The following is a 12,100-nucleotide window of genomic DNA, read 5'->3' as shown; positions in this document are numbered from 1 at the left end:
CATGGGTTTTCTCTGCAAGATAGCTCTGGATGTGGATATAAAAAGCTCGCCTCCTTGTTTAACGGCAACATATTATTGAAGTAATATCAATATTATTTCACACTTTTAAGGAGTAGAGCACTGAAACTATGATTAATCACACACTTTGATAGCTATACTTGGTATACTTAGTAGACTGTTTCCTCCCCCCCCCCCCGCCCCGTTGGGGTGTTTCAGACAGGTTGCTTCCAAATCAACCTAATTACGGTCAGCCTAATTATGATTACCCTTGATGTTCATTAGCTTCTGCCACATTTGTCCCTCTTATGTGCATGATGAAGCAAGTTTCAATGCACACTTTCTGGACTGGATGCCTAGCTGTGGATGGTATGTATGCCACCCTGAATAAATAGTCAGCATTAACATTTTTTAGCAGTGATGAACATGTGTTACCTGGGTAGATAAGAAAGGCATCGCATCCCATCCATTCCTTCATTTTTTAAAACATGGTACCAGTGCTATAAAAGCTAACCACATGAACTACTGCTGGGCTCAGATATGCAAATGCAGTTGATGCGCAACCGGTTTGACGTAAATGCTGTGCACATGCACCTATGAATGGGAGCTCATGTGTTGACTTGAGTAGTTCTCACAATACGCAGCATTTGTAGCCCTGTTCAGGTGTTTGGTAGCTTTGGGTACCCAACATGTGCTGGAGCCAAGAATAACACATGGGCTGGCCCTACATCCTAGATGCTGGTGTGCATGCTAGGCATATGTCCCGACTACCACATGTTTGATACCAGTCTAAAGAGGGATGTATGCAAAGATGGGTGAATCTGTCAATTTTGGTGTGTCTCAGTTTCTCATTTTTTCCATAAGTTCTGCTCTCCACATTTCCACAACAGTTTGTTGAGGGGGTGGAGTGGGGAATTAAACAAAGTCCTCACAAAAATTCATCAGCAGTCCCCCCCCCATATATCCATTTTTGTAGATAAATTTACCTAATATACACATTTTTGCAAGGCAGTTTTCCTTCCTATAAAGCATGTCTTCATTACTTTTACCCTAGGACCTGCATTTCAGCACACATTACTTGGCTGGAGACCTGGGTTGCAAAATTTGGAGAAGTATGAATTCCAAATGATGCCTGCGTTTTGATTCATGTATTGTTTCAGGAAGTGTGGATTATATAATTTGCCTTTAAATGTGAACTGAATCAACTCCCACTCCCAGTCTCTAGATGGGCCTCCCTCCATGGGGACAGGAACGCCAATAAATGAGGGTTCCAGTCCCTCACGAAGGGTTCCCTACACCTGTAAAATGTCATTCAGTCTATCAGTGAACACCCAGGTTGGATCTAGACACATCAAAAAAGTCTTTCAGGAAAATGCGTTGTAAACCTCATAGTGGGAAAGCACGTTGGCGAAAGACTGAACTCCATAGCGCCATCTGGTGTCACAGTATATAACACATATAAAACGCTTTTTCTTTACTAATGTAGCTGAGTCCCCACTAGTTGGTGGCAAGTAGTTGGTGCCATGCTTCTACTTGTTTGCATCTCAGGATGGAGCTAACCTGTGCATTCTTGCTAGTCCCCTCACAAGGGCAGTATCCATGTGTACCTAAGGCCAAACTAGGGCTCATGTTCTTCACTAAGCTCATTTGAAAAAGTTTAACCTGTTTGTGCATCTCAGAAATCACTGGTTTCTGCACACACTCACTGAACACCCACACAAATCTGTTTCTAATTTCCAATGAAAAATTGAAGGAACTAAATGGGCCCCGCTTTTTCGCACCCACGCACTTGCCCCCCCACCCCCAACCCAATTCAGGAAAGCTGAATCTGCCAAAACTCCTGCTTCTTAATTTAACATTTTAAATTAAATCCATTTCAGATTAGGGGAAATTGTGTTTTTGTGCCGTAGCAAGTTCTTGCCTATTATTATTAGCAAAGATATGCTTTAGTTTCAGAATAATGGCCGGCAGTGGAGAGAAGACACTCTCCATAAGATGAGCAAACAAAGTCTCCATATTTCCTACCCACAAAAGTTGTACATTTAATGCTTGCATTTGGCACCTGTCCTTTAGCAGCGTGCAGCAAGGCATAATACAGCAAGTAGATATGAAGATGATGAGATAAAAAGAGAATAGGGGGGGGGACTGCTCCATTTTGCTATCATTATACTTATCACCTGTACCAAGAGATGATAAGGAGAAGCTTCATTTTAATTATCAATTACTCTGTTTGTCCATCAGCCACAAAGAATGGTGTCCCTGGGTAAGAGAGGTCCACCGGGTCAAATTTGGGTGCTGCTTATACCATGGCTACTTCTTATTAGTAGACACTAACAAGTTATTTGGACACACCATCTTTAATTCCCCGGAGTTCATTTTTGAGGAATCTTATTGATTTTTGCCACCAGCTGCTAACCCCCATAAGAAACATAACCCACAATGCCTTTTTATTCCCCATAGGTATGTCCGTGTTTGTTTTAAATAAAGTTATCCTGCTTGGCTTTGCTAGGTTGGTATGTAGTCAGTAATGTGTCTATATATAAAATCAAAATAGTGTTTCCCATTTGCTAATAACTCCGAGTCTAACCTACACTTGATCTGCAGCCCTCTCTTTCTCTCTTGTTTATATTTAGGGATCAGGCCTTTTTGAAAAAAAAATGAATCAGAATTAAGCAGCTTCCTTTGTTCTCGTTAAGCTATCAAGGCTATACAGGGTGGGTGGTTTCTTTTCACGGCTACTCAGATTCCTATTCTTTTTTTTAATAAAAAAAAACCTGTTATGCTCACAGAAGGCTAAGTAGATAGCATATTGACAAATATATTAACGTTCATTGCTGCCGCATGCCTTTGCTTAATTTGCCCCACACAGAGTGCATTGCAGTAACCCAACCTGGAGGTTACCGGTGAATCAGTGGTCAGAAACAGCCCCAGCTGTCTTACCAGCCGAAGCTAGTAAAAGGCACTCCTAGCCACTGAGGTCCCTTGGCTTCTAGTAACAAAAATGGGTATAGGAGACCCTCCAGACTATGAACCATCTGTTTTAGGGGGGGTGTATGACCCCAACCAAAGCAGGCAGTTGACCAATGATCCAGACTCAGAAACCAGCCACCCATAGTACCTCATTTTGTCAGGATTCGGAGCCATTTTTCTTGGCCTTCCTCCAGCGCACAACGCAGTCAAGGCACTGGTCCAGGGCTTGCTCAGCCACTCCCAATTCAGATGCTACAGAGAAATAGAGTTGGGTCATCAGCATCCTGATGTTCCCAAATCCCCTAATGACTGCCCCCCTCCCAACAGCTTCATATGGATGTTGAACAGCATAGAATTGTAGAGTTGGAATGGACCCTGAGGGTCACCTAGGCCAACCACCTGCAATGAAGGAATTTCAACTAGATCATACATGACAGGTGGCCATCCAATCTCTGTTTCAAAACCCCCAATGAAGGAGAGTCCACCTCCTTCCAAAGGAGCCTGTTCCACTGTCGAACAGCTCTTACCATCAGAAAGTTATTCCTGATGTTTAGTCGGAATCTCCTTCCTTGTAACTTGAACTCATTGGTTCGGGTCCTAGCCTCTGGTGCAGGAGAAAACAAGCTTGCTCCATCCTCCATCTGATAGCTCTTTAGCAGTGCTTTTTTTCCCCCCAAGGAAAGAAAGGTGTTGGTACTCAGCTCTTGTGCCTGCCCCATCACACCATCAAAAGTGCTACCAGCAAGGTGACCAAGAGAAGTGTGTCACCTGCTGCACCACCCACTCTCTCGTTCCTTGGGGAGCTGGAGTCTTGCACTCCAGTCAGTCCCAGGAGGCAACGGCAGCAGCCGGGCCCCCATAGGGCTCTGCTCATGCCACAGTCCCTCATGTGGCTGAGCATCTCTTGAGGGAAAAGGGAAAAAAGCACTGCCCTTAAAATATTTGAAGATGGCTGCGTCTTCTCGGTCCCCTCTTTACCAAGCTAAACATATTCTTTCTTCTGTTCCTCATAAGGCTTCATTTTCAGACCCTTGATCACCTTGGTCAGTCTCCTCTGCACACTTTCCAGCTTGTCAATAGCCTTCTTAAATTGTGCTTCACAGAACTGGATGCAGATGTGGTCTGGCCAAGGCAGAATAGAGCAGGACTACTCAATGACACCTTGCAGCCCAGCTGCCAGCAATCGCCCAATGTTGTTATCATGAAATGACCCTGGAGATATTACCAGATCCCATGTAAAACAAGGCCTCCACTAACCACCTCACTAAGTCAGCTCAGAAGGATACCATAGTCAATGTTTTCAAAAGTTGGTGAGAGATCAAGTGAGAACAATAAGGCCATATTCACCCTGTCTTTCTCTTGATAAAAGTTATCCATCAGAGCAACCAAAGCCATTTTAGTCAGATAGCCAGTCCTGGACCCAGACTGAAATGGGTCAAGATAAAATTTGTGACTGGGTGGCAGTTGTCACAAACTAATGGTTCTAGGCTGGGCTTTTTCAGGATAGCGTGGATCACCAGTTCTTTCAGGGTGGCTGGGACCGGTTGCTACCCCAATAATCCACTCAGTCATACCCCCTTGACCAGCTTTGAGAAGTCAAGAGGGGCATGGATCCAAGAAATAACGTCACTGGCCACATTGTCACAAAACATCTTGTCCATGTCATCAGGCCACATCAACAGAAACCAATCACAAGATGTTGCAGCAGACAGTGCACTAGACACCTCATTGGAGACTGCTGTGGATGTGAATGTGATGCTATGGAGGTGAGCAACTTCACCCTCAAAATGCCTTGCAAACAATTCTCAGTGGACTTCCATAGTCCACTGGGTGACCAATAGAGGTCACCCACTGGGACCACCATTCCCTAGGTGGGTGGTTCCAGTGGGTGACCTCTATTGCCTCACCCTTGCTTCCATTTGTTCCTTGCACAAGCAGTTTTGTGCCAGGCCTGTAATAAGAAAAGAAAAAAATGCTTGGTGCTTAGTGCTCTGAGCATGTGACAATATTTGGATTTATCCACACTTGCTCTTGTCCCACTGCTTTCCCCTTGGAAAAACTGCTCTTTTGCAATCAGTTGGTCTCTCCCAGATTGCCATTTGTTCTGCTCTATCACTAAAGAGTGGGTTTTTCCTTGAAATGGAATGAGGCATGTGGAAAACCACTTGAATTATCTTTAAAAGTAAGACACAAACTACAGTTTAGGCCAGTAAACCAAGGCAGGTAGGGAGTGATTATGGGAAGGGTAAAAAACACCAACAACATACCCACATTCTTTTCTGCCAACCTCCGCCCAGTATTGTGGAATGCAAGCAGCAGAACATAGTCTGCTGATGGGCATGTCCTCTGCAAAACAAGAGCTCAGTGTCTTCCCTTTTTTTTAACGTTGAAATATTTTACACCTAAGACTCGAAACCTGCATGCCCTCAGAAATAATTTCAAAAATGGATCCTTAAGACAATGTTAATGAACTGAATTTAAATTTATGATTTTGACCTAGCGTAGTTGGCAAGACTTCAAACATTTTTAAAGACAGGGATTATAATTATTTCAATAATAAAAGCTAATGTGGTAGTATAAGAATATTTGAAACTAAAACGTAACTGTGTTGAGATAACAGAGGCTTCCAAGGTCTTGAAAAGTATTAAAAACGTTGACCACAATCCAGCCCCAAGTCTCAGGGTCAGGTTATTATTGGTTTTATTGGTTTCATTATTGCTTAATCGTTTCCTTGGGAAATTGCCATGATCTAACCCAGGCTTTCTCAAACTTGGCCCTCCAGATGTTTTGAGTCTACAATTCCCATCATCCCTGACCACTGGTCCTGCTAACTAGGGATCATGGGAGTTGTAGGCCAAAAACATCTGGAGGGCCAAGGTTGAGGAAGCCTGATCTAACCCTTCCACACATGGACAGCTATGCATGACAGTTCTAAATATAGAGGGCCAGAGGGAAGCCACTGAGCAAGCCTACTCCAAGACATTTTGCTGCCTGGAGTTTAGGACAATATGCCACCCTCTCCATCCTACAGAAACCAACTGGACTGGGGGGTGGCTTACTTCAACCCCCAGCTATGGGACAGAGTTCTCCACCACACCTTGAGGACAGCAGGCTAGTTTAATGGGCACAAAGCAGGTGCACAGCTCCATCTTCTAGCAGAAGGGGACTCAGGAGGCCACCTGGTGCAGGGTGTCGGGGGGTGGAGTAAACCACCCGGCGGCGCATGCATGTGCGCTGTATGTAGGGTGAAGAGACGGAATTCTTGCCATTTCTACTGCAACAATTGGCAACTCTTGAACCAGCAAGATGGTAGTTTTTATAACCTGAGCTCAAGTCCTCTTGTGCCATTATTAGAGACGGGGAGGTAAATTCAATTCAGTTTGCATTTAAAGGCATACTTATTCAATTCACACACCCCTGCCCTGCCCCGCCCTGCCCCGCCATCAAAGAAAAAGGCTAACTGAAACACAGTCATCCTTCAACATTTGCATTTTTCTGAATTTTGCATTGCTGTTCTCCCTCCAGATTATGTGTACAAAATCGTATATACTGGGTTAAAGTGTGCATATACATGGTAGTGTTTTGTATTTTTTTTTTTGAGGGGTGCGGCTTCAGTGTGGACTGAATTGAATTTCTCCCCTCCCCCATCCCTAGTCTCAACATGAATCCTCTGAAATTCAAGAGAAAATGCACAGTAAGACACTACTGCCATCATGGAATATCCAGGGGGAATCAATGGGAAAGGTCTGGGGGTCAATGGATAGAGTACACGTAGAATGTCCTGGTTTAAATTTCTTGCATCTCCGCTTAAGGCTGAGAAAGACCCCCATCCTGCATGGAAACCCTTAAGGACTGCTGCCAGTTAGTATTAACAATATGGAGCTAGATGGACCAGTGAACTGAATCAGCATAAGGCAATTTCTTGTGGCCGTATGCTTAGCTGCAATTACTATGAGTTGATTTCAAGGTGCACATTCTTTCCTCTCATAATCTCTCCTAACAAACTGGTGCTTTCAAAAGCACCCGCAACAGATTTCTAATTCAGATGGTCAGCAGTTCTAATTCCCGCAACGGGGTGAGCTTCCATTGCTTGGCCCCTGCTCCTGCCAACCTAGCAGTTCGAAAGCAAGCCAAAAGAAGTGCAAGTAGATAAATAGGTACCGCTCCAGTGGGAAGGTAAACAGTGTTTCTGTGTGCTCTGGTTCGCCAGAAGCGGCTTAGTCGTGCTGGCCACATGACCCGGAAGCTGTCTGCGGACAAATGCCAGCTCCCTCAGCCAGTAAAGTGAGATGAGAGCCACAACCCCAGAGTCGTCTGCGACTGGATGTAACGGTCAGGGGTCCCTTTACCTTTAGATAGGAGCTTCAGGAGGTTTCAACCAAACCAAACCAAACCAAACCACACAAGCTCCCTGCTTCCAGATCTCAGCACAGCATACCAAGCAAAGCAAAGCAAACTGACAAAGTCTTGCTGAAGTGTCTCACTCTTGTGCTGAAATGCAATTATTGGCCGATGGTGGAAGACTCAGGCCCTTGTTTCTCCATGCCCACATTCACTCCAAGCTGATAATAAAACTAATCACGGCTTGGAAATAATGTGGTTGTGCAAACCGGTCAATTTCCTAGTGGTTTCACACATTCAGGTTATCAAAGGCAATTGCCTTCAGGTGTACCATCGCTCTTTATTATCACCACTCTGTGTTTTGGTTCCTGCAAGCATGTACGGAAGAGACCAAGTTGTCCACTTGCGTAAGCACAGGAAATTGCCCGTGCACAAACCAAAGCAGCACAACCCAGCTTTCTCTCTGCAAAACCAGATTCTAAATGTGCTCCCATCTCAACCCCCCTTTCCCCCCACTCAGTTCCTTCTTATGCTTCCCCACCCTCCTGTTCCTCAAGGTATAACTCACTTTATAAAAATAATGATTAAGAAAAGCTCTTCCTGCTCATTGCCTGGTCCTCAGAACAGAGACATCAGAACAATACCCTGCTCCCCCTACCTTGATCTTCATATATGCTTCATCCTACCCCCTTCACAACAATGACACCAAACATGAAAAGCGAGCAGAAAGAGAATGAGAAAGAAGCAGTAGCAGCAAGCACACTGAGGACTCTAACAATGGTGCAGAGATTGTTAAAACTGACAAACTGGAGAGTGCTTTCTACAGGCAATACAACAAGTATCTCAGTTGGTTACCGATGTTAAGCTTCAGCTGATCAGTAGAGGGAGAGGGAGAGAGAGAAGTGCAGGTTCTAAAAAAGAAAGGAAAAACCTGATGGTTTTTTGTTAAAAAAAGAAAGAAGAATAAAATAAAGGAAGAGAAAGAATAAGCCATTGCTGAATTGCCAGATCTTCTCTTTAATTTCGCCCAAGTGTCCTCTCATTCATAAGTGGAGGGCTATCAACACTTGCCTTGTTTTATCAAGGAACAACTCATTGTTTCAAGATATATGGAGGGTTTTCCTTCTTTTTCTACCTCTGTGCAAAATCTCCTGCGTTGGGCTTGGTCATTGTCTAAGCGCCTCTCCCTCCTTCGCACTGCAAGATGCTGAGACTGGGAAAAGAGCACAAACAGCATCCAGCCAATCAAATTATAGAACAATGAGAAGGTCAAGTAGCATCCCATATTGCTATCTTTCATGGAATACATTGAAGGAGGTTTCTTTCTCTCTTTTTTAAGGTAGAATTTTAACCCCTAGCTCTAGCTGCTTTACTCATGGTCCTTGTTAGTCGAATAAAATAGAGCAGGATGTCCCGCTAAGCTAAAGCAAGCAGGAGAGTAGAAACTCTGAGAGATAGCAGGTTACAATTAAATATACTGCTTTGCCTCCCTTATTCTGCCTTCCAATGGCAAAGGGAGAGAGAAAAAGTTGCCAGTAAGAAGGGCACTGATGTGTCTTTTTTATTAATATTGGAAGAAATGAACTACAGTTTCGATCTCACTAGGGGTTTCTGTGGTAAATGGAGCTTTTCTTCCTTTAGGTTTATTTTAGTTCTCCAACTGGCAAGGTGTTAGAACATGAAGGCACCTTCTTTTATACCCAAAGCAAGGCAGAGATTCCTTTATGATGGCTTCTCCTTGCAGTTAAAGGGGGGGGATTAAAGTGCATGCAAGGAAGTAGAGGGCATATCTTAATAATATTCATACTTCCATTCAAAATCTAGGTGCGTATGGACACACGCCTTGCAATTATATCAATGCGGTGCCCAGTAAACAGCACATGCTGTAGATGCATGTTTAATATACTGTATTTGCAAAGTTTTGATCACGGAATAGGCAGTCAAAATGAAATTAAGCCTTATAACTTTTTAATTACATTGGCACAACATACCGCAGCAGGCGCTGTAACACTCCAACAGTTTGACTTCACCCTCCAAAGGTGCCCTCTTCCATTGTCTCCCGAGGCAGACCGATGCCAGCAACGTACCTTACTGGTCTTCATAATTTTCAAATGTTATGAGACTTGTTAATATAGTTAAAGGGGAAGGTATGAAAATATGCAACCAGTTTTGTTTGGGTTACATGCAGTAATCGTAATAATTCTTGTCCCTAACATGACTGAAGTGCTTTAGAATGTCCGTTGTTTAGTTATGCTTTACATTTATATACCGCTTCATACCAAGGAGGTTTCTTCTGTTCATATGTACCGTCTCGAAACCCTCGTTGCAACCATTTAAAGCTGGCAATTGTCATTCTTGTCATACTGCAGTTGGTGGGGATAAAACTGAGCAACAGGGCGTGCCAAGGAGTAGAACTACACAGTGGATTGGATTGCGAATGCGAGTTGCCCTTCTACAAAGAGCAGGGGTCCTTTGTGCATGGAAGGGGCTCCAATCAGCATTTGAAATTTGCGTGGTGCATTTTGCACCAGGCTATCGGCCACTTGCGACCAAGTGTAGATGCCCGGGTGCCAGGATAGCGCCTGATGCCTCCACCACTTGGAGGTGCATGCCTAGAGATCTTGACTGTATTCACCCTCTAGCACCACATCCTGGAGAATTCAATCCATTATATTTTATCTGCACAACCAGATTGAATTTCAGGAACCAGAAAGTCATATTGAAAAATACAACTTTAGAGCTGTCTGGCCCAGGGCATTCCATTTTGGCAACTGTAACCCTGGTTTAAGGAGCCATTAGGTGCCTAGCTTATACAGCCGTACCTCGGAAGTCTAATGGAATCCATTCCGGAAGTCTGTTTGACTTCTGAAATATTTCGAAACCAAAGCGTGGCTTCCTGCAGCCAATCGGAAGCCCCCTCGGATGTTTGGCTTCCAAAAGAACGTTAGAAAAACAGAACACTCACTTCTGTTTTTCAATCGTTCGGGAGCCAGAATGTTCAACTCCCAAGGCGTTTGGGAGCTGAGGTACGACTGTATACCTGAGTTTCTAACACTGGCTTCAGTGTAAGGGAGGGTCCTGCTGCCAGAAGCTTTTATATTGGCTCTGTTAGATTGTAAGCCCAATGAGCACAGCCTATGCTGTTTGCTAACCTTTGGCTGTGTAAACACCCTATGTGGAACTGCAGTTTGTTAAGGGTGCTGGGAACTGTGGCTCTGTAAAGGTTAAACTATAGTTCCCAGGGTTTTTTTGGGGGGGGGGTAATGTGTTTTAAATGTATGGTGTGTATGTAGTCTTTGTACAGAACCTACAACACTAGTAAGAGCTTTATATATAAATCCCACTGAACTGGCCAAGAATGTTTTAACTCGGAACCATTCACAAAAGTATAGCGGCTTGGTTTCCTATGCCATCGTGTCACAAATTGGTTGCAAATGTCCATGAGAATGCAGGTGGGGGAGCAGCAGGTGTGTGTGTCTGTGTTTGTGTGATGGGGGGAAACTGGGTTGCTATGTGATTCTGCTATGTGATGGGTAGAAGAAAGCAGTGTCATATACATAGCCACACCCAACCAAAAAATTGCTTTTGGTGCTCTTACGCTTTGTCCTTCCCTTTATTCCCCCATCACAATGAATTGGGGGGGGGGGAGAGAGATAGGTTTTCAATGACAAAAGAGCCCGGCAGAGAGCTCAAGGGAAGAAAGGAAAAGGCAAAAATGTTTTCATAGCGACAGCAAGACACCCTTCTCATTAACATTAATGGGACATACTCATACGCATAAAAGGAGAGCAGACTCTCACCGCTCCTGGCCCTTGACCAAAATGGAACCGGTCAGCAGGATTTTCAATTCATTAGGTCGATGAATGAAGGCTTCCACTTCACTTCAAGAAAGATTCCAGCAATGAGACACTGAATTCGTTTTTCATTCCAACTTCTCCAAATTTTTGTTGCCCGGGGTGAGCAAAAAGTAGGGCTGGCGTTTCATTTATTTTTTTCAAGAGGACACGGTGAGTGGAGTGGTTTTTCAGTATGTGGGAGGGCATTTCTCTAGCTTATAGGTTAAAAACTAATAGCCACATTTAGGGAAGAATAACTGAGGAAAGTTAACCCATCGGCTCCACCATCAGATGACTATATGGATGCACGACAGCATATAGGGCAGTCACATTTTGTGTTAGGTTTATGTCCAGGAGCATGAGTTATAAAGGATCCCAGTCCCTTTATGTTCTGAGAAAGCCCTCCTAGATAAAGCATGCTGTCAGAGGTTCTTGCGGCTACTCCTGAGTAACGACGCTCCACACCTGCTTGTCTTTAAGGTGTTTTTATTGTGCATCCTATTTACAGTGCAAAGAGTCTGGAAAACATGTCTGCTTAGTCCGAGTCAGAACCTCGCAATGGTTTCTTTCTGTATCGCGCCAAAGCGCCTCCCTCTTTCCCTATGGGGTGCCGTGCGCCTCAATTCAGGCGTCAGGGGGGAAGGGCCATCCTTCTGACTGCTCTCCTGTCATTTCCTCCCCAGTCACTTCCTTCTCTACTCGGTGTTAAGGCTCTCTTATGCTGTCCGAGCCTCTTCCCTGCCTCTCTGCTTCCTGATTCCTGTAATCTGATCCGTTGCTGGACTTGCTGCTGTGAGAGGAACTCGACCTGATGAGGGGGGGGGCTGTTCCCTATAAGCCCTCCCCCTTACACATACCTTCCAAGTGCCCCAGAAAAAAACAGAACATCACATTTTTTTCTCACAAGATTTCGGTGGCCATTTTGAGTGCTGCAATCTCTCATGCTCATGTGCCTC

At 44.4% G+C, this 12,100-nt stretch overlaps 1 long non-coding RNA gene across 2 annotated transcripts in view; it reads right to left on the bottom strand.

Moving 5' to 3' along the window:
* Positions 1 to 2,985: 2,985 nt before the first annotated feature.
* Positions 2,986 to 12,100, bottom strand: part of LOC148687508 (uncharacterized) — a 103,387-nt gene continuing 94,272 nt past the window's right edge. The window contains exon 5 of one of the 2 annotated variants that reach the window (XR_015946746.1): positions 2,986 to 3,219. This is a non-coding gene — a long non-coding RNA (uncharacterized LOC148687508). Of the gene's footprint in view, positions 3,220 to 8,382; positions 8,522 to 12,100 lie in introns of those variants that run through there. The other variant, XR_015946747.1, reaches the window with a different exon arrangement.

This window comes from Zootoca vivipara, chromosome 1, assembly GCF_965207765.1.
Source record: "Zootoca vivipara chromosome 1, rZooViv2.hap1.1, whole genome shotgun sequence".
NCBI lineage: Eukaryota > Metazoa > Chordata > Lepidosauria > Squamata > Lacertidae > Zootoca > Zootoca vivipara.
Note: the sequence above shows the minus strand (reverse complement) of the source record. Positions and strands in the feature narration are given on the sequence as shown.